Source organism: Artemia franciscana, chromosome 11, assembly GCF_032884065.1.
Source record: "Artemia franciscana chromosome 11, ASM3288406v1, whole genome shotgun sequence".
Classification (NCBI taxonomy): domain Eukaryota; kingdom Metazoa; phylum Arthropoda; class Branchiopoda; order Anostraca; family Artemiidae; genus Artemia; species Artemia franciscana.
The window spans coordinates 5,940,031-5,964,864 of NC_088873.1; the positions used below are offsets into that span (position 1 = coordinate 5,940,031).

General features: G+C 35.4%; 1 protein-coding gene and 1 long non-coding RNA gene across 4 annotated transcripts in view; both read right to left on the reverse strand.

Moving 5' to 3' along the window:
* LOC136032722 (dnaJ homolog subfamily C member 5-like) overlaps positions 1 to 18,376 on the reverse strand; it is a 65,557-nt gene extending 47,181 nt beyond the window's left edge. For 2 of the 3 annotated variants that reach the window (XM_065713037.1, XM_065713036.1), the window contains exon 1: positions 18,247 to 18,368. The gene's annotated coding sequence lies outside the window, so the exon portion shown is untranslated. Of the gene's footprint in view, positions 1 to 18,246 lie in introns of all 3 variants that reach the window. The other variant, XM_065713035.1, reaches the window with a different exon arrangement.
* Positions 1 to 24,834, reverse strand: part of LOC136032731 (uncharacterized) — a 306,662-nt gene that overhangs the window by 92,488 nt on the left and 189,340 nt on the right. The window lies entirely within an intron of this gene.

The following is a 24,834-nucleotide window of genomic DNA, read 5'->3' on the forward strand; positions in this document are numbered from 1 at the left end:
ATAAAAATAAAAAAACTAAAAAAGGTAAAAACTACAAAAAAAAACTAAAAAAGGTAAAAACTACAAAAAAACTAAAAAGAAAAAAGAAAAAAACTAAAAAAGCTAAAAAAAAGGTAAAAACAAAAAAAAGGAAAAAAACAAAAAATTTATTTCATCATATACCAATTCAAAAACGAATGTATATACAGACCGGGACACAGGGAATATAAATGACGACCGGGACACTCAAAGAGAAATTACAGACTGGGACACCGGGACACAAGTGACGACTGGGACGTGTGTGTCGACTGACGTCATGTTTGTGTGTCGACTGACGTCATGTTTTTCGACTATAAATGAAGACTGGGACACAGGGACACAACTATAACGGGGACGCCGGGGGACACAGGGGGGATACATAAATGACGATGGGGACACAGGGAATGTTTGATTAGCAATCACCATCAACAAAGCTCAAGGGCAATCATTAGAATAATGAGGTGTAGATCTGAAAACGGATTGTTTTTCCTACGGTAAACCTGACAATCTATTTATATGTACAGACAATGGGACAGCGAAGAATGTTGTATATTCGCAAGTTTTACGTAGTTAAAAACACACACACACACACACATATATATATATATATATATATATATATATATATATATATATATATATATATATATATATATATATATATATATATATATATATATATATATATATTCACAGGTGGGACACAGGGACACAACTACAATGGCGCGTAACTAATATGGCGCGTAACGACTTACGCGCGCGGGGGGCTTTGAGGGGGTGCGAAGCGTCCCCCCCAACTAGGTGTTGGGGTGGCGCGAAGCGCCACCCCAACAGCTAGAATATATATAAAAATAAGTTGTATGTATTTTTGTGTTGAGGGTTTGCATATGACGTCTGAAAAATAAAGAAGAAAAAGAAAACTGAAACTAAAAATGTAAAAACTGGGAATTGCATAAATATTTCAATTTATTTTGACAATAGATTAAAGTACTTCGAAAACCTTAAAACAGATACTTAAAATTTGAGGTTTATTATAAATTGTTGAGCTTTAGCATGCTTGGCACGTGAAGATTTTTCCAACTGTCAATGTTAGAATGAACATTGACAAATTGAAAAACATTGAAAAAGATAGAATGTTACCAAAAAGCAAAACCCGGCTTGCGGTTCAAAGAGAAAGGGCCAGATTAGGAATGTGCAATTTACGTCAAGGAAGGCTTGTCGAGGAACTACCAGATCAACGCGAAACCAGACTTGCTGCTAAAAGAGAAATCGAAAAAAGAAGGCGTGCCGAGGAATCACAAGAGCAACGTGAAAACAGGCTTGCGGCTTCAAGAGATAATGCCAAAAGAAAGCGTGCCGAGGAATCACAAGAGCAACGTGAAAATTATCGCATGGCATTCAGGTACAGCCCAGTCGATGATTATAGTAGATGTGTTCAAACCGGGACTATTTCTAAAATTTGTCCCTACTGCAAGGCCTTGAAATTTAATGGTGAAACAATGGGAATGTGTTGCGCCTCAGGAAAAGTTAAACTTCCTCAACTGGCTGCACCCCCAGAGCCATTGAAGACTTTGCTTACTGGAACTACGTCAGAATGTAAGCGTTTTTTATCAAACATCAGAAAATATAACTCATGTTTCCAAATGACGTCGTTTGGTGCCCAAATCGAAAATCAAGATCAATTTATGCCTACTTTCAAATTAAGGCTTGGGGAGGGCGCAAAGCGCCCCCACCAACTAGGTGTTGGGGTGGCGCGAACCGCCACCCCAACAGCTAGTATTAAATAAAAAAAACAAGTTTTTTAACCGAAAGTAAGGAGAGAAATTAAAACTTAAAACGAGCAGAAATTACCCCGCATATGAAAGGGGCTATTCCCTCTTCAACGCCCCGCTTTTTACGCTAAAGTTTGACTCTTTCTCTCAACTCTACTTTTTAAAACAGTAAAAACTTTAGCGTAAAGAGCAGGACGTTGAAGAGGGAACAGCCCCTAATTTCTGCTCGTTTTGTACGAACTTCTATATGTGTGTGTTTTTATTACGTATATGAGGGGGTTTGCCCCCTCGTCAATACCTCGCTCTTTACACTAAAGTTTGAATTTTATCCCAAATCTTTTAGAATGACTCCCGAATCACAAAGGACGTAGAATAAATAGTTGAAATTACTGAAAATACTTTGTTGTAAAGAGCAAGGTATTGTGAAGGAGACAAATCCCCTTGTATACGTAATATTTATGTTCTTTTTAAGTTTTAATGCTATTTATTACTTCCAGGTGAATTTTTTTTTATATTTATTTTCTCACTCTTTTTTTTTAAATAATGCTAGAAAATCCTGCGCCCCCTTCATGGAAATTCTCTTCCCTCATGATAAATTCCTCCATGGAAAGATCCTCCCGCGTAACCCCCGGCCCACTACCACCCTAACGTGAAAAGTCCCCCTGGAAACGTCTGTACACAGGCCTCTCACATTATTCTAGGACCCCGAGTCGATAGGGTCACCTCTGGGGAAAAGAAAAAAAAACAACAAAGAGCAAACAAATAAACACGCATCCATGATCTGCCTTCTGGCAAAAAAATATAAAAAAAGATAAAATTCCATATTTTTGTTGATAGGAGGTTGAAATTTTAAAAGTTGGGTTCTCTGATACGCTGAAACTGATGGTGTGATTTTCGTTAAGATTCTGTTACTTTTAGGGGGTGTTTTCTCCTATTTTCTAAAATAAGGCAAATTTTCTCAGGCTCGTAACTTTGATGGGTATGACTAAACTTGATGAAACTTGAATATTTAAAATCAGCACTAAAATGCTATTCTTTTGATATAACTATTGGTATCAAAATTTCGTTTTTTAGAGTTTCGGTTACTATAAAGCAGGGTCGCTCCTTGCTACGCTTTGCTACCACAAACTATTTGAAAAACCGAAAAGTCATAAAATATTATTTTTTCCATGAAAAAGCCTATGTCAATAAAAAGAGAACAAACATTAATTTAAAAAACATTGTTCACAAAACAAGTTTTTTCAAAAATAAGTAAGGAGCTCAATAAGTCAAGAATGAGCAAAAATGAATTCAAATAACCATGCAAGTGGTATCACAAATCGCTATCAATAAATAAATGAAAACCAAAATGAATAGAAATTACAATAAATAGCCAATCAAACTCAAAACAAACAAAAATTAACAACCCCCATATAAATAACCCCCATACATTCTCAAGACCAGAACAAAATTTGTATTTCACAGAAAACAAAATACATTTGAAATGTTTTCAATTTTCTTACTTTCATAAATAAAAAAAATTACCAAAACTTTAAGGAATCAATATCTGTTAATTGTCAATTAAATTGACAATTAACAGTCATTGTTTTTTCAGCAGACAAAACTAACAGCAAGTCCCATTTTTTGGACCTATTTGCCTTTCTTTGATTTAGCATTGGAGAGAGGAATGGCCTAAAAACCTGATTGTAGTGACTTCATACCAAACTTGTAAGCTTAAACCACCATGAGCCAAAATGCCTAGCAATAAAATATAAATGTGTCTGAAACTGAAAGCAAGAGACACATTAGTGCTACCTATGTAAAAACATGATTTTGTTATATTTCATAATAGGGGAAAATAAACCCCCTCTTGAGGGTCTTAAACGGTGACAATTGCAATGGTATATCTTTATTTTGGATACTTGTGTATTATAGTGACGACACTGTTGTTTTTGATCTGTTGTAAAACTGGTTTCTCTGTGTGCACTCGGAGATAATAAGCTTAGCCTGAGTGAGATAAACTACTATGTAGATATATTTTAATTAAATATTTAATACAAAGAGTTGGTTAGGTTAGGTATTTAATATAATGCGTCCTGGGTGGCCTGCTTTCCATAATTTCCAATTGTACTTTCCATAATTTTATTTTTGTAACTAAAATATTATATTTTCATCATATTTTGGTATGACTAACCTAACTTCACTTCTTGAGTAGGGTTGCTATAATACGCAAGTACTTGATTTTGATTAGACGTCATTTTTGAGGGGGTTTCATATACTTTTTTCGAAATTCTTAAAATATATCTTCATAGTTATAAAATTTTCTTTATGGTTAATCAAGGCTGTATCCAGGGGAGTTAGGGGTTCCTCCTCCGAAATGTTTGCTCAAATCACAAAAAACGTAACAAAATTGAATATTGCTGCATTTTTTAAATTTTTTTTTGTAACCATCATCCCCCTGAATAAATTTTTTGTACCCCCCCCCCCCCCGAAAAAATACTCGATAAGGCCATGTGTTTAATCTCTATGTCGGAATGACTCGCTCTTTAATAGGTTGCAGCTATTGCAGCAACCACGATGGTTTGTGGGAAGCTCTTGATGATCCTTAATTTTGTTTGCTTTAAGTAAATTGTTGGATGACTGTCATACCTGCAGGAAACAGCCAAAAGCTGGTTATACTGAAACCAATGGCACCAATTCATGAAAAATGAGGGATGGGGAGGGGGATAAAACGTGTTTTTGAAAATCTAGCAGAGGACTAATTTGTCGTTTTTTTTTGTCAATGCAAATACAGAAAAACGAAATTTTTTAATGAAAATACCAAAAGGCATTTTCAATACAAAGATATTGCATGTGCCTCCTCCTTTTCTACACGGAAATAATTTTCCAACGGCAACAAGACCGATTTCTGAACTAATAGCCCACAGGTATAATTTAGTCTTTAATGGTGTTCAATATTCCTTGAATATTTGGTGAATGTGTATTGTACCAGCTTTTTTTGTACAAAAATTCGTTCATAGGATGCAAATTGAAAATTTTAAGTGGAAGACAATTTTTTTGCTGCGTTATACAAACAGGAAAATTAGATTATATTTCTGCTCAAAATAAGTAAAACCTAACTCGTTTCAACTATAAGCTGGAAGAAAAAAAAGAAATGTGGCCACTCCATAGCCTTTGGCCTCTCCCAGCCCACTTTTTCTATAAAAAGATAATGCACCAGCAGGGTTTGCACCATTTTAAACAAGAATCACGCAGGAAATTTCTATTTGTACAAGATCCAAAGTGGGCAGCCTCCCTCCCCCCTATTGACACGACTGACTAAAGTAAGTCAATGTTTCTAAGAGGAACAACAGATTAAACAGCATTCAGTAAAAATGGAAGTGAAGAAAAAAATTATTTGAAGTTAAAGATTTGGAACTATCCAAAAGCTGTCTAAAGCTCCAAAGCCAAACGCACCAAATAAGGCAACACAGGGCATCCATTCCATTGGATAGGTAGAGGATAAAAAATTATTTTACACACCTGACATTTCATGGTAACAAACGTAAGTAAACAGCAACTAGTGCTAATAGTAAACAAAACTCTAAAAATGGGAATTTTGATAAGGATACACACATAAAAAGAATATGTTTTTCATGATGATCTCAATTATTGAAATTTCAGTTTAGAGTTAAAGGTTGCCCATCAAAAGTTAATAGCCTCAGAAAGTTTGCAAAGTTTTAGAAAAGATAGAAAAAATCTCCAAAAAGGAAGTAACCTTTATGAAAATTATATTGTCAAGTCAATATTTATAAAAACACAAAATTTTGTGTTTTTTCTTTTTTACAAAAAATAGGTCACAGACTCGTGTTTTTTCCTGGGTAAAATCGCATCAAACCAGTGGTAACAGAATATCAAAAGAGGGCTCATTTTACTGATGATAAGGACTCATATTGAAAATTATATTGCAATCAATTTAGAGTTACAAGAATCTAAAGTTCCAAAGACCATAATACCCCATCATGGGGTATTTATTTTTAAAGACTATTTTTGGGGTTAATTTGACTAAGTTGATTCATTTGAGGCTACATAGATTTAGATACAGAGAGACATACAGTAGTTAAGTATTGAGCATTAGGTTTAGGGGGTCTTTGGTGGATAGGAGGAGAGGCAGGTACCTGAGGCCTTATAAGGTATATTTTTAAGCCCAAAACTACTAATTTTCAGTGACAGATCCTTCAAAAAACGTAGACATAGGACAAGGTGGGCCCTAGCCTCTCATCATTGTGATAAACAGTTTTGGAGTTTTGACATTTCAGCCCCCCCCTCTCCCAAAAGAAATGTTTTAAAAGGCACGCTTCATCAGGGATCAATATCATTTCAAAGATAGTTATAAAAAAATAGACTTGGATGTAAACAACACGGGCTGAGGAGGCTGGGGTGGCAGTCTCCTTCACATCTGAGAGCAACCTAGGGAGAGTTCTAGGCAACAAAATGTAAGAAATAGGAACCCTTGTAAATGAAATTAATGAGTACAACATACTATAATGCATCAACAAACTAATTTTTTGGCTGATATATATATATATATACATATATATATATATATATATATATATATATATATATATATATATATATATATATATATATATATATATATATATATATATAAATAAGTTGTCTGTCTGTCTGTGGATCAGGTGACGTCATGTTTCTGTGTCGGCTGACGTCATGAAATTAGTTGTCGTCATTTTTGCTTTGACGGTGACGTCATTCAAGATATTTAAGACATATGTTCACGGAAAAATGTTTAATTGTAAAATGACTGAAGAACCTACAATGGCAACAGCCGAGGAAGCTGCTCAAAGAGTCTATGCCAAAAAACTTGCTGCTGATAGAGAAAGTAAGAAAAGAAAGCGTGCCGAGGAATCACAAAAACAGCAAGAAAACAGACTTGCAGCTGATAGAGAAAGTAAGAAAAGAAAGCGTGCCGAGGAATCACAAAAACAGCAAGAAAACAGGCTTGCGGCTAAAGAACGCAAAACCGCGCAGTTAGATGAAAATCCACCTGGAAAGCAAGAGTCAAAACATATCAAAACTGAAAATGATAGCGATGATGATTGGGTTTGGGATTTTGACTTGGATAAGGTCATCAATGCCTACCAGATTTAAGTTAAAAAACAAAGGTTCGGCGATATGTACTTCATAGTGACGCTGAAAAATAAAGAAGAAAAAAAACTGAAAAAATGTAAAAAACTAAAAAAAAACTAAAAAGAAAAAACACTCAAAGATAAATTACAGACCGGGACACAAATGACGACCGACACAGAGGGAATATAAATGACGACCGGGAACCTCAAAGAAAAATTCCAGACTGGGACACCCGGACACAAATCACGACCGGGAATATAAATGACGACCGGGACACAGGGACACAACTACAACCGGGACGCCGGGGGCACAGGGGGGATATATAATTGACGACTGAGACACAGGGATTGTTTGAATAGAAATTACAGACCGGGACACCGGGATACAAATGACGACCGGGACACTGGGACACAGGGAATATAAATGACGACCGGGACACTCAAAGAGAAATTACAAACTGGGACACCAGGACACAAATGACGACCGGGACACAGGGAATATAAATGCTATTTATATGCACAGACAATGGGACAGCGAAGAATGTTATATTCGCAAATATCGAATGTTAATATATTAGAATGTATATTCGCATGTTTTACGTAGTTAAAAATATATATTTATATCTATCTCTATTCACAGGTAGGACACAGGGACACAGCTACAATGGCGCGTAACTAATATGGCGCGTAACGACTTACGCGCGCGGGGGGGCTTGGGGGGGCACGAAGCGCCCCACCAACTAGGTGTTGGGGTGGCGCGAAGCGCCACCCCAACAGCTAGTATATATATATATATATATATATATATATATATATATATATATATATATATATATATATATATATAGTGCTTCCTTTATGACATCCTTGTTAAGCATTTCCTTGTATATATATATATATATATATATATATATATATATATATATATATATATATATATATATATATGTATATACATATATATATATATATATATATATATATATATATATATATATATATATATATATTATTTTGTTTAATTATTCTTTAGTTAAGTTTCTGCCCTAGTCAAGCACTCTTGTGCTTTCCTGTCAGATTATGCACATGTAATTATGTGTTTTGTCTAAATATATATGATTGAATTGAAAATTGAATTGATATATATGGGATGAAGCATTCAATATGGGTGCTGAAGGAGTGACAGCACCCCTGGGACCCTCTTACTGAGGAAACAAAAGTATTCAGCAGAAATAATAGCTTCTAAACACAAAGTTTTATTATGAAAAGTTGAGCTTAAGCATAAACAGTGGAGACTCAAAACCCTCTTATTTAAGCCTTATCTTAGCCAAGTTAACCTCAAAACGAGCAAAATTTAAATTGAGTAGCGCTGATAACCTACACGCCTTCTCAAGACCAGAACATAAATTTGCACTTTACTGAGAAAAACAAGAAAAAAACAAATGACTGGGAAATGTCAGTTTTATTGACATGTACTAATACTACTACTAACAACTCACCACAGCACCCAGCTCTTTGAGGCCAACACAGCTACACGTGCTCCTCCTCCATTCCAATCTATTCAAAGCCTCCCTCTTTATATCCTCCCAGTAAATTCCCATTCCCCTTAAATCTTCTTTTATGACATCATCCTGGCCCAACCAAGGACAACCTGCTTTCTTTTTAGCCCTTGATGGTTAGTATGGTATTTTATATTCTATAACCCATAAGAAGAGTGCCATGAATATTTTTCCTTGTGCATTGTCAAGTATTTATTTCTGTAATTTGTTAAGCTAATAGAATTTGGGATACCAGCCTCAAATAATTAATTCTCATTTATTGTTATTTTTATTCATTGAAAAGTTAGTTTTATATATTTTTCCAGAAATTTGTTATGTTTGTAATGTGAAGGGCCTATAGCATCAATGGCTTTACTGATAAGGCATTGAGGCTGCTACATTAATGGTTTTGTTTGCTGAATTTTTCTGTCATTTTTTGCAACAAGATATTTTTTGCCTGTAGCTTACTCTGTTTTTATTAAAAACACAAAAAAAAACTACCAATTTTGCAGCAAGCCTCCTGTTAGACTAACAACAGCAATAAAAAAGGAGAAATGCCCATTTGATTCCCTATTCAACATTTTCCAAATTTAACATTGGCAAAATTCTAATTAAGAGTGGTAAATTCTAATTTCGCTATGTTTTGCTGTCTTAGAGAATGATTGGGTCAGAAAACGAAACTTTCAGGGATAGGTCTACAGACTAAACTATGTCCTGGGAAGGTATTTTTAAGTACCTACCTCCAGTCCATCTCCCTCTAGAGAGTAGTGACCTGCAGTGAAAGAAGTGGGGTATCATAGTAGCAATGCTACTTGGCAGTTTTCAAATTTGTTGGCAAATTTTGTCTGAATATACTATTTTTACATATAAAAAGACTTTTTGCTCAAAGAAAAATTGTCTAAACAAAAGTTGTGCTGCTAAAGTGTCAGCAGCTTTTGGAATTCTGTTGAATTCTGCTACTGGCAGCTTTGGAAATTTTCATACCTGATAGTGACTTTTGATGACATTTAAAAACCTTGGTGATAAAATATTGAAACCTAGCAAAATAGATCTTCTGTTTAAATGAAGTACAACAAAACTGTTTTCAGGTTTGCAATTTTGCTCAATCTCAATTTGTGAGGTTTCAAAGATCTGCAAATACATTTCCTAAATTAAAAATAAACAAACTTTTGATATGGCTTAAAATTCTCTTCAAATAATGGGAATTGCATGTTCGAAACCAAAACCAGAAAAAAGGAAACTGATATTAAAATTAAGGTAAAGTATTGTTTTGCCAAAACAACATTTTGTTGTTTTTTGGCTGTCTGTCAAGTAGGCAAATTTTGTGTTATTTTAAATTACTCTACAGTCAGAGTTGCATCCTGAATAAAAAATTTAATATTCATTCGCACTGAAATTTACCCTATCCCTATATACACAAGTTCAGGGTATATTTCCACATTTCAAACTTACCTCTATAGTCCAAATTACATCCTGAATTCAAATTTAACATTCATGTGCCTCAGAAATGAACTTCGCCTTGTCCCCTTAATATGCAAATATATACCCTGAATTGGAATACACCCTGAACTGGTATATATATGGTTGGGGGTTAAGTTCATTTCTGATGCAAATGAATATTAAATTTGGATTCAGGATGCAATTCTGACAATAGATGTAAGCTCTATCTGAATATTCTGTTAATAACCTATAAACATTACCCCAAGTTTCTACAACTTAGAAGCCAGAAAAATGTTAACATAAAAGCTTGGCAATACCTTCCCATAGTATGGTGTTGACCCTGGGTTCATTACTGAAAGGGTAAATATACACAGTTTGTATAATTGACTTACCAATAAACTGAACATACTACTACGTGCCTTTTTTATGCTCTTTACCCATACCAGATACCATTTCTTTTATTTCATGTGATTCTGGATCAAGCAAAGCTAATGATGACAATACTATTATTGAAGGAATTATGGTACTATATAGTAATGTAGACTGTATTACTACAAAGATGAACGAAATTAAGTGGGTGATGTCAACGAGGCATGAAGTAAGTGTTTTTACCTTCACTGAGGTGAAACCTAAACATACTGCATTTGCTCTTACTGATATACAAATTCAAGTACCTGGGTCTGAGCTACTCACCAATCTGTCAAAGCCAAATGGTAGAGGGATAGCAGTGTATGTCAGATCTCTGCTCCAGGTAAGAACTCTTACAGTAAATTCAGATTATGAACCTTAGGTTGAGCAAATATGGATAATGATTCTGCAGCAAAGTCTCCCTGAAGTCATAGGCTGTTTTTATAGAAGTCCAAGCTCCCCTTGTCAGACAAGATCCCTTCTAGCAATTGCATATTCTATTAATAATAAATGAAGCAATATTATAAGAATGTTCTTATTGTTGGAGATTTTAATTTACCAGATCTGCAGTGGATTGATAGGTTTGCTGTTACAGAAGGGGTTGAAAGCCCAAATGACCAACTTCTAGATTGCCTTGATGAACATTTGCTGTACCAAGCAATTGATTTTCCAACCAGGTATAGAAGTGGGCAGAACCCAACCATACTAGACCTTTTGTTTATTAACGACCACAAGATGCTTATTTGACTCAGAACCACCATTTGGAGCAAGTAACCATGTTGCAATTACTTGTAGGCTTAGGTTGTACCCACAAAATTATAATTGGATTAAACATGTGTACACAAATTATAACCAAGTCAGACAAGAGTTGGCACACCAGGATTGGTCATTCATTAATGTTAAGAATATGGAGGAGGCTTGGCTTGAAATGCAAAGGGTTTTAATTAAATCAACAGAAAAACATACAGTAGTTTCCTGGAAAAGAAGACCCAAAACCCTACCATTTATCACTCGTGATGTCAAGCAAGCCGTATTTAAAAAGAAGAAGTATTCGAGTATTTGAAGTATTGGATACAAAAGTAACCCCTCCCATGAGAACTATGAGAAATTTTAACAAACCCAAAATAAAATTAGGCATCTCATGAGAAAACTTACAACAGAATATGAAGAGAGATTGGCACTGGACCCAAAATCTAATCCTAAGAGATTTTGGAAGTACGCTTCAGCTTGGAAACCAGGGAGACACTCAATTACAGAACTACTTGTGAATGGCAATACAGTCAGTACCCCAAAAGATATAGCAGCTGAATTGAGTAGTAAATGTTCACACCTTCAGATGATGCCCCATATCAAAGTATTCTATTGAGGAACCTATGCAAAAGATAACTGTGATTGCCTCTGATGTGGAGTTGTCTGAAGCTGCTTCATCCTAAAAAATCTATTGGCCCTCATGAAGTTCACCCATGAGTATTGAAAGAAGCTCAAGCAGAAATAGCCCTTCCCCTTACGACATGTTTCAGAAGTCTCTTGATACAAAGCAGATTCCTTAGGACTGATGGAATACTAATATTACACCTATACACAAAGGGGGTAGCCACAACAGCATTTCCAATTATCAACCCATTAGTCTTACATCTGAAGCTGGAAAAATCTTAGAAGGAATTATGAATACTCACATTGTCGGACATCATACCACTAATGAGCTGCTCAGTGATAGTCAGCATGGTTTCAGACATGGATACTTGGTTGAGACTATTTTGATTGATGTGTATGATTATATTACTGAGCATCTAGACCAAGCAATCCCTGTTGACTTGGTTCTATTGGATTTTGAAAAAGCCTTTAATTCCTTTGTAATTTGAATACAAAATGAAATAATAGAGTGGGTGCTTCAGTTTCTTTCCAGGGGAAAGCAATGGGTTAAAATATTTGGAAAAAACGGACTGGTATTCTTTTTTCAGAAGAAGTGGAAGTATTGAGTGGAGTGCCCCAGGGAACCATCTTGGGACCAACATTATTCAACATTTATATTAATGATACACCAACCACAGTAAAAAATAAAATAACTCTTTATTCTGACAACTCTAAACTCCTTGGACCTGTTGACACACCCAATAAGAGAGCCTCTATGCAAAATGACCTATAGGTACTTTCCCAGTGGGCAACTCTGTGGAGGCTTGAATTCAATGTAAATAAATGTCAAACAATCCATCTTGGAGAGAAAAATGAGAAATGCCCTAATCATATGTTAGAGATGAACAGATCAAAGACAGAATATCATCTTGTCTGAAGTGGAGAGAGACTTGGGGGTCATAGTTGATAAAGAATTAAAATTTACTACACACACACAGACAGCTGTAGCTAAAGCACTCCAATCCCTTGGCATTATAAAAAGAATAAGCACTAGTAGATCACCTATGGTGATGACTAAATTATATAAGACCTTTGTTGGGGCCAATTTGGAGTTTGGCATGTGTGTTGCTAGCCCCCTCAACAAAAGTGACCAGCAGAAGTTAAAAGGAGCTCATAGACAGGATACAAAAGCAATTCAAAGATGCAAATACTTGAACTACTCATTGCATCTCAAGAGACTCAAGCTCCCCGTTCTTGTCTGCAGACATAAAATGGGTGATATTATTATATAAGCCTGATGTAAGCCCCATTATTATGCATAAGCTCCTGAATTATAACTCTCCATTAAATAAGTCATTTCAACTTGGCCAGTCTGCCAGAACTAGGGGCCATAGTTGGAAACTATATCAGAAGAGAGCTGCCACTAGACTATGCAATAACTTCTTCACTAATAGAATAGTGAGTTTGTGAAATTCATTCACCAAAGAAGCAGTCACTACCCCCAGTACTGCTGCCTTTAAAAGAGCTGTTGATGGAGAATGGTAATCAAAGCCATGGAAAACTGAGCGTGATGCTGTTGAGACATCCAACCATTGTCATCACTAACCAGCAATTCTACAGGATTTAATCCTTATTTCGCTGGACAAAGTGATTTAAGGTAAATTTAAGATAATAATTGCTTTGGCTTCAAATTCAAATTTCAGCACTTTTTGACCTAGCCTAACTATAAATAATTTTGGCACTGAGAAAATATAGTATAATTTTGTCAAAAACAACCAAGACAACATAGTATTATTCTGTCAAAAACAACCAGTAACTCATACTTTAATTGAAAATTTGTCATTTTAAGAGCTCAAAAAGCGCTTAAATTTGAATTTGCAACTGAAGTGATTATTATATTCATAAAGAACATAAAAAAAAGGCATCAAGTGGTATTTTCATTTAATTGGTAAGTCAATTAAATAAACTGTGTTTACTACTAAAAGCTTCATTATTTTAACTTAACCACTTTCAAAGATAGCAAAAAATAGCTAAACTAGAAGTTTATCCCAAATACAAAGTGGAAACAGTGTTTAGGCTTTGAATTCATTACTATAAGTTTTGTCCTTTTAAAATGGGTGGTAAAATTCTAGTTTAATGACTGGGCTATCTCAGAAAGAGGTTAGGTTAGAAAAACAAAACTTTCAGGGATGGGTCTAAAGGCTAAAGTATGTCACAGGAAGGTATTTTGAAGTATCTAACTCTACTTCCTCTCCCTCTAGAGGGTCCTGAACTTTGATGACCTTTAAAAATATGTGTGTTATAAAAGTAAAACCTTGCAAAAAATGAAGTACAACAAAATTGTTCTCAGCTTCACAACTTTACTCAATCCCAATTTATAAGGTTTTAAAGATATTCAAATACATTTCCTAAATTTTGAAAAAAAAAACAAACATTGATATGGCTCAGAATTCTACTCAAATAACAGGAATTGCATCTTCAAAACTGAAGGCAGAGAAAAAGCAACTGGTAACTGAAAATTAAAAGAAGTTTTTGTATACTCTCTGGAAATTTTGACACCTGTAGTCCTCATCGAATATTTTTCAAGTTATTTTAGCTATAGGGTCGTAAGTTAGAAGAATCATAAGAGGTATCTTTCTGGTATTTTCCTCGTAATTTTCATCAATAAATGTCTGGTGGTTTCCTAAAAAAGGTAAATTTTCAAAATGACATCAATAGGGGGTGACTCCATAGTTTTTTTGGGGCGACTCTGGACACATTTCGAGTGTCCGGTTTCGCCCCATGCTGCTGGAAGGATCTGTGAGTCTGGAATTGGAAGTAGCTAGAGCTAGGAAATTACCAAGTATTTCAATTTTATTATGGACTAGGAATTGGAAATTATTAAATTAAACTTTCAAAAAACAAAAACAATATTATGCCCCAACAGAGAGCAGAGCTTGTAATGGTGGGACAGTACAAATGCATAAAAAAAACACAAAGTCTTGTCATAAAAAAACAACAGAGGAGGTCACCCCAGCGCGAGAAAATCACAACAAATATATACTAAAATCTATTATTCATTGATCCAGACACCTGGGCAAAGAACTATTTTTGAAATAGGTTTTTTCAAAGAAAATCAGCTCACGAAACTTTGGGACGTTTCTGCTAAATTAAGCTTATTTACAATATGAGGACATATAGGCTTCTCTCCGTCCTTGACATTTTAGATTTTTCTATTACAGATGGTTTGTACGTATATTCGAAAAGGGGGTGGCCCCCCAGATCTGGAATTACTGAAGCGTGCTGTGAGACAAGTCATAAATGAGAATTCATCTTTCCAAACAGCCGCGGAAGAATTTTCTTTGAAGAAGTCTACCCTTGTGGATGCCGTGAAACGCTACAAGAGTAAAATGCAAGATCTTGAGAAGGGTAGCCCAAATGCAAACAATGATAATGATAGTTTTCAGGAGAGTTCTAAGTTCGTTTTTACTCCCAAACAAGAGAGAGAACTCACTATATACCTTGAAAACTGCTCAATATTGAACCATGGACTAACTCCAAATTCAACAAGAAAGTTAGCCTACCAATGGGCAACAACTCTGAAGTTCAAATTCCCACCAAGTTGGGAGCTGAATGAAAGAGCAGGAGTCAACTGGTTCAAAGGATTTATGAAGTGTAATGCCACTTTGTCCATTAGAAAGCCAGAAAACACAAGCCAGACTCATGCTGCTGGCTTCAATGCCACTGTAATTGGTGCCTTCTTCCATAATCTTCAGGGACTGTATGGCAAGTTCCATTTTCCTCCTGGTAGGATTTGGAACTGTGACAAAACAGGAGTGCCCACAGTTGTTCAGGCTCCAAAGGTGATTGCTAAAAAGGGGGCAAAACAGGTGGCACAGACCATGTCAGCAGAAAGAGGGGAAAATACCACAATGCTGTGCTTTGTGTCTGCAACTGGTCAGACTATTCCACCAGTGTTTGTTTTTCCAAGAGTCAAGATTCTCAAGAGAATGTATCGAGATGGACCACTGGGATGCATTGGCTTAGCCCATCACAGTGGATGGATGACCTTGGAGGATTTCCTTGGTCATTGCAGCACTTCCAGAAAGAAGTTAAACCCAGCAAAGAGGATCCTGTTTTGCTCTTGTTAGACAATCATGAAAGCCATATTTCAATTGAAGTAGTTTCCTTGTGCAAAGATAATGGCATTCATCTTCTGACCTTCCCTCCCCATTGTTCTCATTGCATCCAGCCCCTTGATGTTTCAGTTTATGCACCATTCAAACATGCCATCAGGGAGTCCTTCAACACTTGGTTGCAGATAAATCCAGGTCGGAGGATTTCAATACACGAAATAGCAAAGTTGTGCAAGCAGCCCTATCTAGAAAAGCTGAACCCTCATAACATCACAGCTGGTTTTGAAAAGGCAGGAATTTGGCCTTTGAATCCGAATGTCTTCACTGAAGCTGATTTTCTACCAGCTGAAGTGACAAACTGCCTGACCCAGCAGAACAGAATCACACAGATTCTACTAAGGATGATCCTCACCCTGGTTCAGTTCATTCTTCTGCTCCTGTATTGGTGGATCAACCAAAGGACACACCAAACCTGCCTATAACTCCTGAAAGCATAAGACCATATCCAAAAGCAAGATTGCAAATGGGTCCCCGCAAAAAGCACAAGATAGGGAAAACTAGGATTTTGACAGATACTCCAGAGAAGGAATCCCTTGAAGCAGAGGCTCAGGCAAAGCTTGACAAGAAAACTAAAAGAAGGGTTCCTAAATGTAAACCAGATGAGTCCTTGAAATTGGAGTCATTGAAGAAGTCCAAGGTTTTATCTATTGACAAGGAGGCTGAACATAGCATTTCAGACAAAGATATGCAGCTAATAGATGATTTGGATGATGAGTCTTTGCACATTGGAAGTGTTAGTGAACTTCAGACTGACAAAGAATTTTCTCCAGGAGATTTTGTGCTTGTGAGGTTTATGGTGGGAAAGAAACCAAACTCTGCTGTTTACTATGTTGGTCAGATTGAAGAAGTGAGTGGCAGATTAGCTAAAATAAACTACCTCTGCAAATCAAGTGAAAAGTTCATCTTCCCAGAATGTCCTGATTGTGCTGAAACTGATTTTGATGATATAATTATGAGGTTGCCTACTCCTTTTACTGCAGGAGGGACAGGGCGAGCAGTCAAAGGCCTTGTATTTGGGTGTGACTTGTCTTGGTATGCCATAAAATAATGATGTGAAATGCCTTTTGAGTTCTTTTGATATTCCAGTTAATTCTGCTACTTTTATATTATCTGAATAAACTGTTTGAATTGTTAACTATAGATGTCCGAAAATGGCCCTTATGTGTCCGAAGTCACCCCACAGGAGGGGCAACTTCAGACACTTTAAGAGGTCAAATGTTTTTGGGTCTCACTGAGACACAACTTGATGGAAGTCATCAAAAAAAATTCTTAAGAGAGATGAATAAAGAAGCTTTCTGTACTTGTAAGAACAAAGTTTGTATCTTTAGAAGAACATCTTACAGGGGTCAAAAACCTAAAAGCATATGGTTTCACCCCCCTCTCCCCTACCTATTGAAATTTTGACAAAACAACATTTTACATTAATTTTTAGTTATCAGTTCCTTTTTCTCTGCCTTTAGATCTGAAAATACAATTCCTGTCATTTGAGTAGAATTCTGGGTAAAAATTCTAGTTGAGTGACTTCTTGCTATCTCAGAAAGGGTTTAGGTTAGGAAAATGAAACTTCCAGGGATGGGTCTACAGGCTAAAGTATGTTCCGGGAAGGTATTTTGAACTACCTATCTCCACTCCTTTTCCCTCTAGAGGGCCCTGAAATTTGCCTACATGTAGGCCTACCTATTGAAATCTTAACAAAACGACATTTTACCTTAATTTTTAGTTACTAGTTGCCTTTTCTCTGCTTTTAGTTCTGAGAATGCAATTCTTGTTATTTGAGTAGAATTTTGAGCCATATCAATGTTTTTTTTAAAAATTAGGAGATATATTTGCATATCTTTAAAACCTTATAAAATGGGATTGAGCAAAGTTATGAAACTGAAAACAATTTTGTTGTAATTCAATTAAGCAGATCTTTTTTGCAAGGTTTCACTTTTATAAAACACATATTTTTAAAGGTCATCCAAGGTCAGGACCCTCTAGAGGGAGAGGAAGTGGAGGTAGGCACTTCAAAATACCTTCCTGGGACATACTTTAGCCTTGACACCTATCCCTGAAAGTTCCATTTTCCTAACCTAACCTAATCCCTTTCCAAGACAGCAGGAAGTCACTAAACTAGAATTTTTCCAGAAAACATTACCAGATAATTAACATAATGTGGAATATTGACAGCTTGATACCCAACAGGCAGTGATCAGTCAGGCAAAGGTCCAGTAGCCTAGGCTACCTTATTTGGAGTCAAAATTAAAAGCTGTAAAAAGCTAAAGAGTAATATATTAATAGCTCAATAAATATAGCAATATTTCTCTTTATAGCCTATGAGTGGTCCTGGCCTATGTTGACTAAAGCAACAGCATAGCCTAATGGGTGTGCACAAGCTGGGGTGTAAAAAATTAAGCAGACTAAACAAATTTTGCTGTCAAAAATTAGTTACCTAAAATTACCAGATCTTCCAATTTGTTTTCTTTTCAAATGATAATTCTGTAAAAATACGATTTTAAGAAACCAATAAATTTTTTAACATTTATTTCTTCAATTAAAATAGAAATATTGACCGAAAAGGCAAAAGGTTGACTTGCGCGACATCACCATTTCGATGCTCAAAAGCTTTCAGATGGCAAAAATTACTTATTGTTGGACTGGGTTGTTTTCAATGGAGCTTCACTGGAAGACAAGATTTTTAAATAATGAGCATGTTTTTTGGATAAGTTCAGGGGAGCACAATATATTACTATGAAGATTAAAGTATCATTGGCTCTGCAATGGTACTGCATAAGTAGAGAGCTAATTGGGCACAATGTCTTTTCTTCTGACTAATGCACTTTGTAATGAAGGAGTAGTCGTAGAAACTAAGAAATAAGCTCATTCCTTTAGACATTGAAGGTTTTGGTTCCATTTTTAAGAGCTAAAAGTTACTAGATAGCAACCTATCTTCCCTCCCTTGTCATTTACTCAAACACATCCAGTCAAAATTTTGAGATAGCCATTTTGTTCGGCATAGTTGAAAGGTCCAGTAACTATATGTTTAAGGATGTTAAATACCCCCCCCCCCACACGCACACACACAAACACAGCCTCCAGGGCAAAGGCTGTAAGCCATGCAATTCGTCCCGCGTTTGAATTTAGTATATGTTATTGAGATTGGTGGGCATCTTTGACCTTTTACTTGATAATGGGCATTTAAGCGAACATTTAAGAGAATGTTGGGACGAGTCTTGAACTAAATCAAAACACCTTATGTGGATAAGGGTTTTCAATAAGGTATAACTCAAAAATGATTGAGCATATTAATTTGGAACTTTCAGGAAATGATAAGAAGATGATAAATTGACCAAAATGGCAATCATTAAACACGGTTACTGCTGCAACTACCCCTACTTATACTGCTGCTACTACAACCACCACTACAAATGTGATAATAGTACACCGCTTCTTTAATTTCTGACCAATCAGGATTGCAAGTGATAGTTATGAAGAAATCTAAGGGTCCAAGGCTATAAACAATAACAATGGTATTCTTGAAATGTTCAGCATAGTAGCGTTCCGATTCCGTAAATGATGACGGTAATATTAATTTTTCCTCAACATATGTACTCTATTTCATAGTTAAGTCGTTTAACCCTTTGTATTGAGAGGTCTGGCAACGGAATTTGTGCTCAACTGAAAACAAAATAAATTTTAATTTTTTTCACTTTCTTTACTTTCAGAAATACAACATTATCGAAACTTTAAGGAATTAATATCAAAATATGTCAATTACACTGACAATCCACGGTTATTTGTCGTTCCTTTTTTCACTAAAGCGCAAATTTGGTTCTGGTCTTGAGTGTTTTTTTTTAGCTCTTCTCGTTCATACAATTCCTTTTTATGGCTCGCATCAGCTAGAACATAAAACCATTTTAACTAATACAGGGTTTGATTCTACCTCATATCGTTTACTAGGCTGATGTTGCCTCTGCAGCCTTGACAAAACATGTTTAACCATGTAAATGATGAGATATAACGCAACTCCTTAAGCTCTTCTGATTACTACATTCCGCCACAGTTTGTGAATGTCATCAATAAATTTTCTAATACAAGACAAAAACGCTTTTGATATTTTCTATTGTTCAAAATGCTACTTGGATAAGCAAAGCTATCGACGTGATCGATTTTTTGGTTTCCAAGCCCCACCTCTTCACATTCACTTACTCATATTATGCTCATATAGAAGATGTTTTAAAAACTAAAAATTCATCCCTTAAAACAAAAATGAAGATAACAAAGATATTTCTACAGAATGACTACTCTCCCCTCACAGTCACACTCACGGTGACTACTTGCAATTCACTATTACAAAGTGGCTCGAACTTCAATTTCCCTTCTCTAGAAGAGAGTCCGGTAGTCAATGCAAGATAAAAAGTTCTAGTTCCCTTCTTAAGAGTCAAGAGTGATTGGAGGGAAAGCAGCACTCCTCCCAAGCCCATTCATCTTCCAAGAAATCCAATTTTCTAAAGTCCAAAGTTTGAGACAGCCATTTTGTTCAGCATAATAGAACAGTCCAGTAACTATTTCTCTAGTGATGTTCGTGATGTTAATCCCCCAAGTTATGTATTATGCCCATTATGCTTTAAAACTAAATGTTCTTTTAAAACTGAAACTAAAGGTATTGTGTGCATATTTGCCAATAAGACACCTCAGCAATATCTTGAGAATGCCTGGGGGTATTAGGTTGAAACTTTCAGTCTTACTATTATAACTAATTCTGCTCTTACAATTTGAATATATCAAAGCAGTGGAATTTCATCCAGGTTGTTAAACAGCATAGATAGAATTTTCGGGAAAGGTATTAAGTTTTATTTTTTAAGTCAACTTGAGGTGGTATAAAATTAAATTAAGCACTATTGTTGTAAGCTGAAGGCTGAAGCTTCACATGCACTCAGAACCGAGGTTGTAAAGCATCTAAACACTTTTTATAAGAGCATAATTGAGAAACTTTTTCAACAATTTTTAATCGTGATACAACAAAAATATCACAAGTGTTTTTGTCTAAAACACAAAGCTAAAAAAAAGAGCTAAAAAAAATAATTCAAGACCAGAACCAAATTTGCGCTTTAGTGAAAAAAGGAACGACAAATAACCGTGGATTGTCAGTGTAATTGACATATTTTGATATTAATTCCTTATCATCTTAGTTATCATCTTAGCCCTACTCATCATAGTTTCTAATCGTTTTGGGTTTGAATAATTTGCACTTTAATTGATAACGAAACATATTTAATGTTTTCACTCTTTTGACTTATAAATGAAAAAAACATTCATACTTTAAAGAATAAATATCAGTGCACACATATCAAAATGAATTTGTGTTTTCTTTTTTTCAGTAAAATGCAAATTATATTCTGGTCTTAAGAAGGCACATGTTCTGTCAACCCTACTCATGTTGATTTTTGCTCGTTTTGAATTTGACTCGGTTATTTATTGTAATTTTTGTTAGTTTTTTTTTTTATGGTGATTTGCGGTAGTTTTACCCTTGGAGAACTGTTTGATTTTATTTCTGCTCAGTTTTGATTTAATCTAGCTCACTACTTAAACGTAACTATGTAAAACGTAATAAACCTACTGCTTAAAAGTAATAAGCCTTGACATAACTCATATAAATACGACGTCGAATTCACTTTTAGAAAAATGTTTAGAATTTTTGAATTAATTTATCTGAAGATCTTGCAGTAAAGTGTGCTTATAACATTATTGTATCCAAGTTTTAAATATGATGGCAATAGAAGGTCAAATTTTAGTTTTTAGGCGGAACAATGTGGCATGGAAAATATTGAGACTAACAAAAATGACTAAAACTTAGAATATCTAAACTCTAGCGAGTTAGCTGCTACTGGAGATTGGCTCTTGAGACTGAAGTTATATATCCTTACTGGCTACTGAAGAATGGAGATATACAGGATGCCAATGAACCTAATTATGTTGGAGAAAAATGTTTTTTTATAGTTAGGTCAAGTGGTACTGGTAAAACATTTGTTATAAAACTTTATACCAGATTTTGCATGGAAAAGACTGCAAATTAAATATATGGCTTATACAGGAATAGCAGCAACTATATTACCATTTGAAATAAAAACAAAGGAGACTTCTGACTTGAAAGTTCCACTTTCCTCATATTCTATTTCCTGTATAAGATGTGGTTCAAACAAAGGCATAAGGTTTTAAAGATATGTAAATACATTTCCTAAATTTTGAAAAAAAAAACATTGATAAGGCTCAAAATTCTACTCAAATAACAAGAATTGTTTTTTCAGAACTAAAGGCAGAGAAAAAGCAACTAGTAACTGAAAATTAAGGTAAAATTCTTGAGTGGGTATAGGTTATAGGTATAGGTATAGGACCTGTCATCAATATTTTTTTTTTCAAAATTTAGGAAAGGTATTTGCATATCTTCAAAACCTTATAAATTGGAATTGAGCAAGTTATGAAGCTGAAAACAATTTTGTTGTACTTCGATTAAGCAGAAGATCTATTTTGCAAAGTTTCACTTCTATAACACACATATTTTTAAAGGTCATCAGAGGTCAGGGCCCTCTAGAGGGAGAAGGAGTAGAGGTAGTTGCTTCCAAATACACTCCAGGGACATGCTTTAGTCTGTAGATTCATCCCTGAAAGTTTCATTTTTCCTAACCTAAACCCTTTCTGAGATAGCAAGAAGTCAATTAACTAGAATTTTACTGCCTTTAGTTCTGAAAATACAATTCCTGTTATTTGAGTAGAATTCTGAGCCACATCAATTTTTTTTTCAAAATATAGGAAATGTATTTGCATATATTTAAAACCTTATAAATTTTGATTGAGCGAAGTTATGAAGCTGAAAACAAGTTTGTGGTACTTCATTCAAGCAGAAGATCTGTTTTGCAAGGCTCCACTTTCATAACACACATATTTTTAAAGGTCATCAAAGGTCAGGACCCTCTAGAGGGAGAGGAAGTGGAGGTAGGTACTTCAAAATACCTTCCTGGGACATACTTTAGCCTTGACACCCATCCCTAAAAGTTCCATTTTCCTAACCTAGGCCTAACCCGTTTCAAAGATAGCAAGAAGTCACTAAACTAGAATTTTACCAGAAAACGTTACCAGATAATCAACTTAGGTATGTGGAATATTGACAGCTTGGTACCCAACAGGCAGTGATCAGTCAGGCAAAGGTCCAGTAGCCTAGGCTACCTGGGAGTCAAAATTAAAAGTTGTAAAAAGCTAAATAGTTTATTCATCTTTTGCTAACAAAGTGTCTAGACTTAGAAAGAGTCAATAAATATAGCAATATGTATCTCTATAGCCTATGAGTGGTCCTAGCCTATGTTGACTAAAGCAACAGCATAGCCTAATGGGTGTACACAAGCCGGGGTGTAAAAAATTAAACAGACTAATCAAAATTTTGCTGCCAAAAATTAGTTACCTAAAATTACCAGATCTTCTAATTTGTTTTATTTTCAAATGGTAGTTCTGTAAAAAAGGGTGATTTTTAAAAGCCAATAATTTTTTTACATTTATTTCTTCAATTAAAATAGGAATTAAAGAAAGTAAAAGTTTGATACTGAAACGAGTTATTTTGTTTTAAAGTTATGTTGTTTTAAAGGAAGACAATTAAAAATTGACAGAAGCTGGTTAGCACTGTCCGTACACTTGACGAATGAGAGATCTGAAGCTGAGCTGGCCAGTCATGATAAAAAATAAACAACAAAGGGAACGAGAAATCTCACGATGAGGAAAAATACGGTCAGTAGAAGGAAAAGATATAAGTAGGCACATGGACAAAATAACTCGTTTAAGTATCAAACTTTTACTTTCTTGAATCATAGACATTTCTTACAACAATTTGGGTTGCTAAACATAAAGGAAACAACCGGTTGCCAGTCGATCACAATATAAAACTTCAGCTTTTATAGGTAAAATTTGCAATTTCGAAGGCAATATAGTTGAATAAAAAACTAAAAAAAGAACTTCAGTAACTATAGGTAAAATTTGCACTTTTTAAAGCAGTATAGTTGACTTGAAAAACACAGCATTGATATAACTAGTTGAGTTTTGTTTGTCTTAAAGCTCACATAGCATGATTTATGGTAAACTGTATCTGTAAAATGGAGGTAAGAAAGAATGCAATTCATCCTTCAGAGAACAGTCTTTACCCAATTGTCTTGACCCCTACTTTCGCATGCCCGCAAAACTGAGTGTCTAACTTCTGTCGTGGCTGCTTTCACGCACTCACCGCTAGCCCCCTTTCTTATCAACTTCTCAAACCCCACTTCAGAGTTGCATAAAATACAACAGACCTGCACATTAAAGTAATCTTGAGATTTCAGTTTTCTTGGAGTCTCGTAAGGGATGGGCTCTTCACTTGTCCGTTTCAAAGAATAAATGGTATTTTGGCGGCAATTATCTTTTAGGCATGCTTTATGAACAATCTGATCTGGTTTTGCTGCAATCTAGTCACCTCTGTCTTTGCTTGCTGTGCTCACCGACAGTGCTCATTTTGCAGTCAGAACAACGGATGTGTCATCATCGCTTGATATGTCCTGCTGACAATGAATGCAGAGTCTGTTGGAGCCACTCATTTTGCACTGGAAGAGAAGAGCAGCTTAGTTTCAGTAAAAATAGGTTTGATACCTTCAATCTCAGCTCTCAATGACATGAAAAGTTTCCACTTCTGATACAGCAACAGGGTTCCCAATGAGCTTTATCTTTCATCAGCACCATTATTGAATAAAAATGTAATATTTGGGGGCATCAAGTCATGACTGATTGTAGAAAAAGTCAAAACAGATAGTCTAAAGTCTCTTCTGTCCGTCTTTTCTAAAATATTTGAAAAGGCTATGCTAAAGCGTTTGCTGAGTTTCGTAGACGCGAAGAAGTTTTTTCATCGGCACCAATTTGGTTTTCGGGAGAAGTGCTCAACAGAACACGCATGTAATATGCTTCTTCATTTTGTACGACAGTCTTTAGACTTCGGCCTTATACCTGCGGCAATATTCTTTGATGTGAA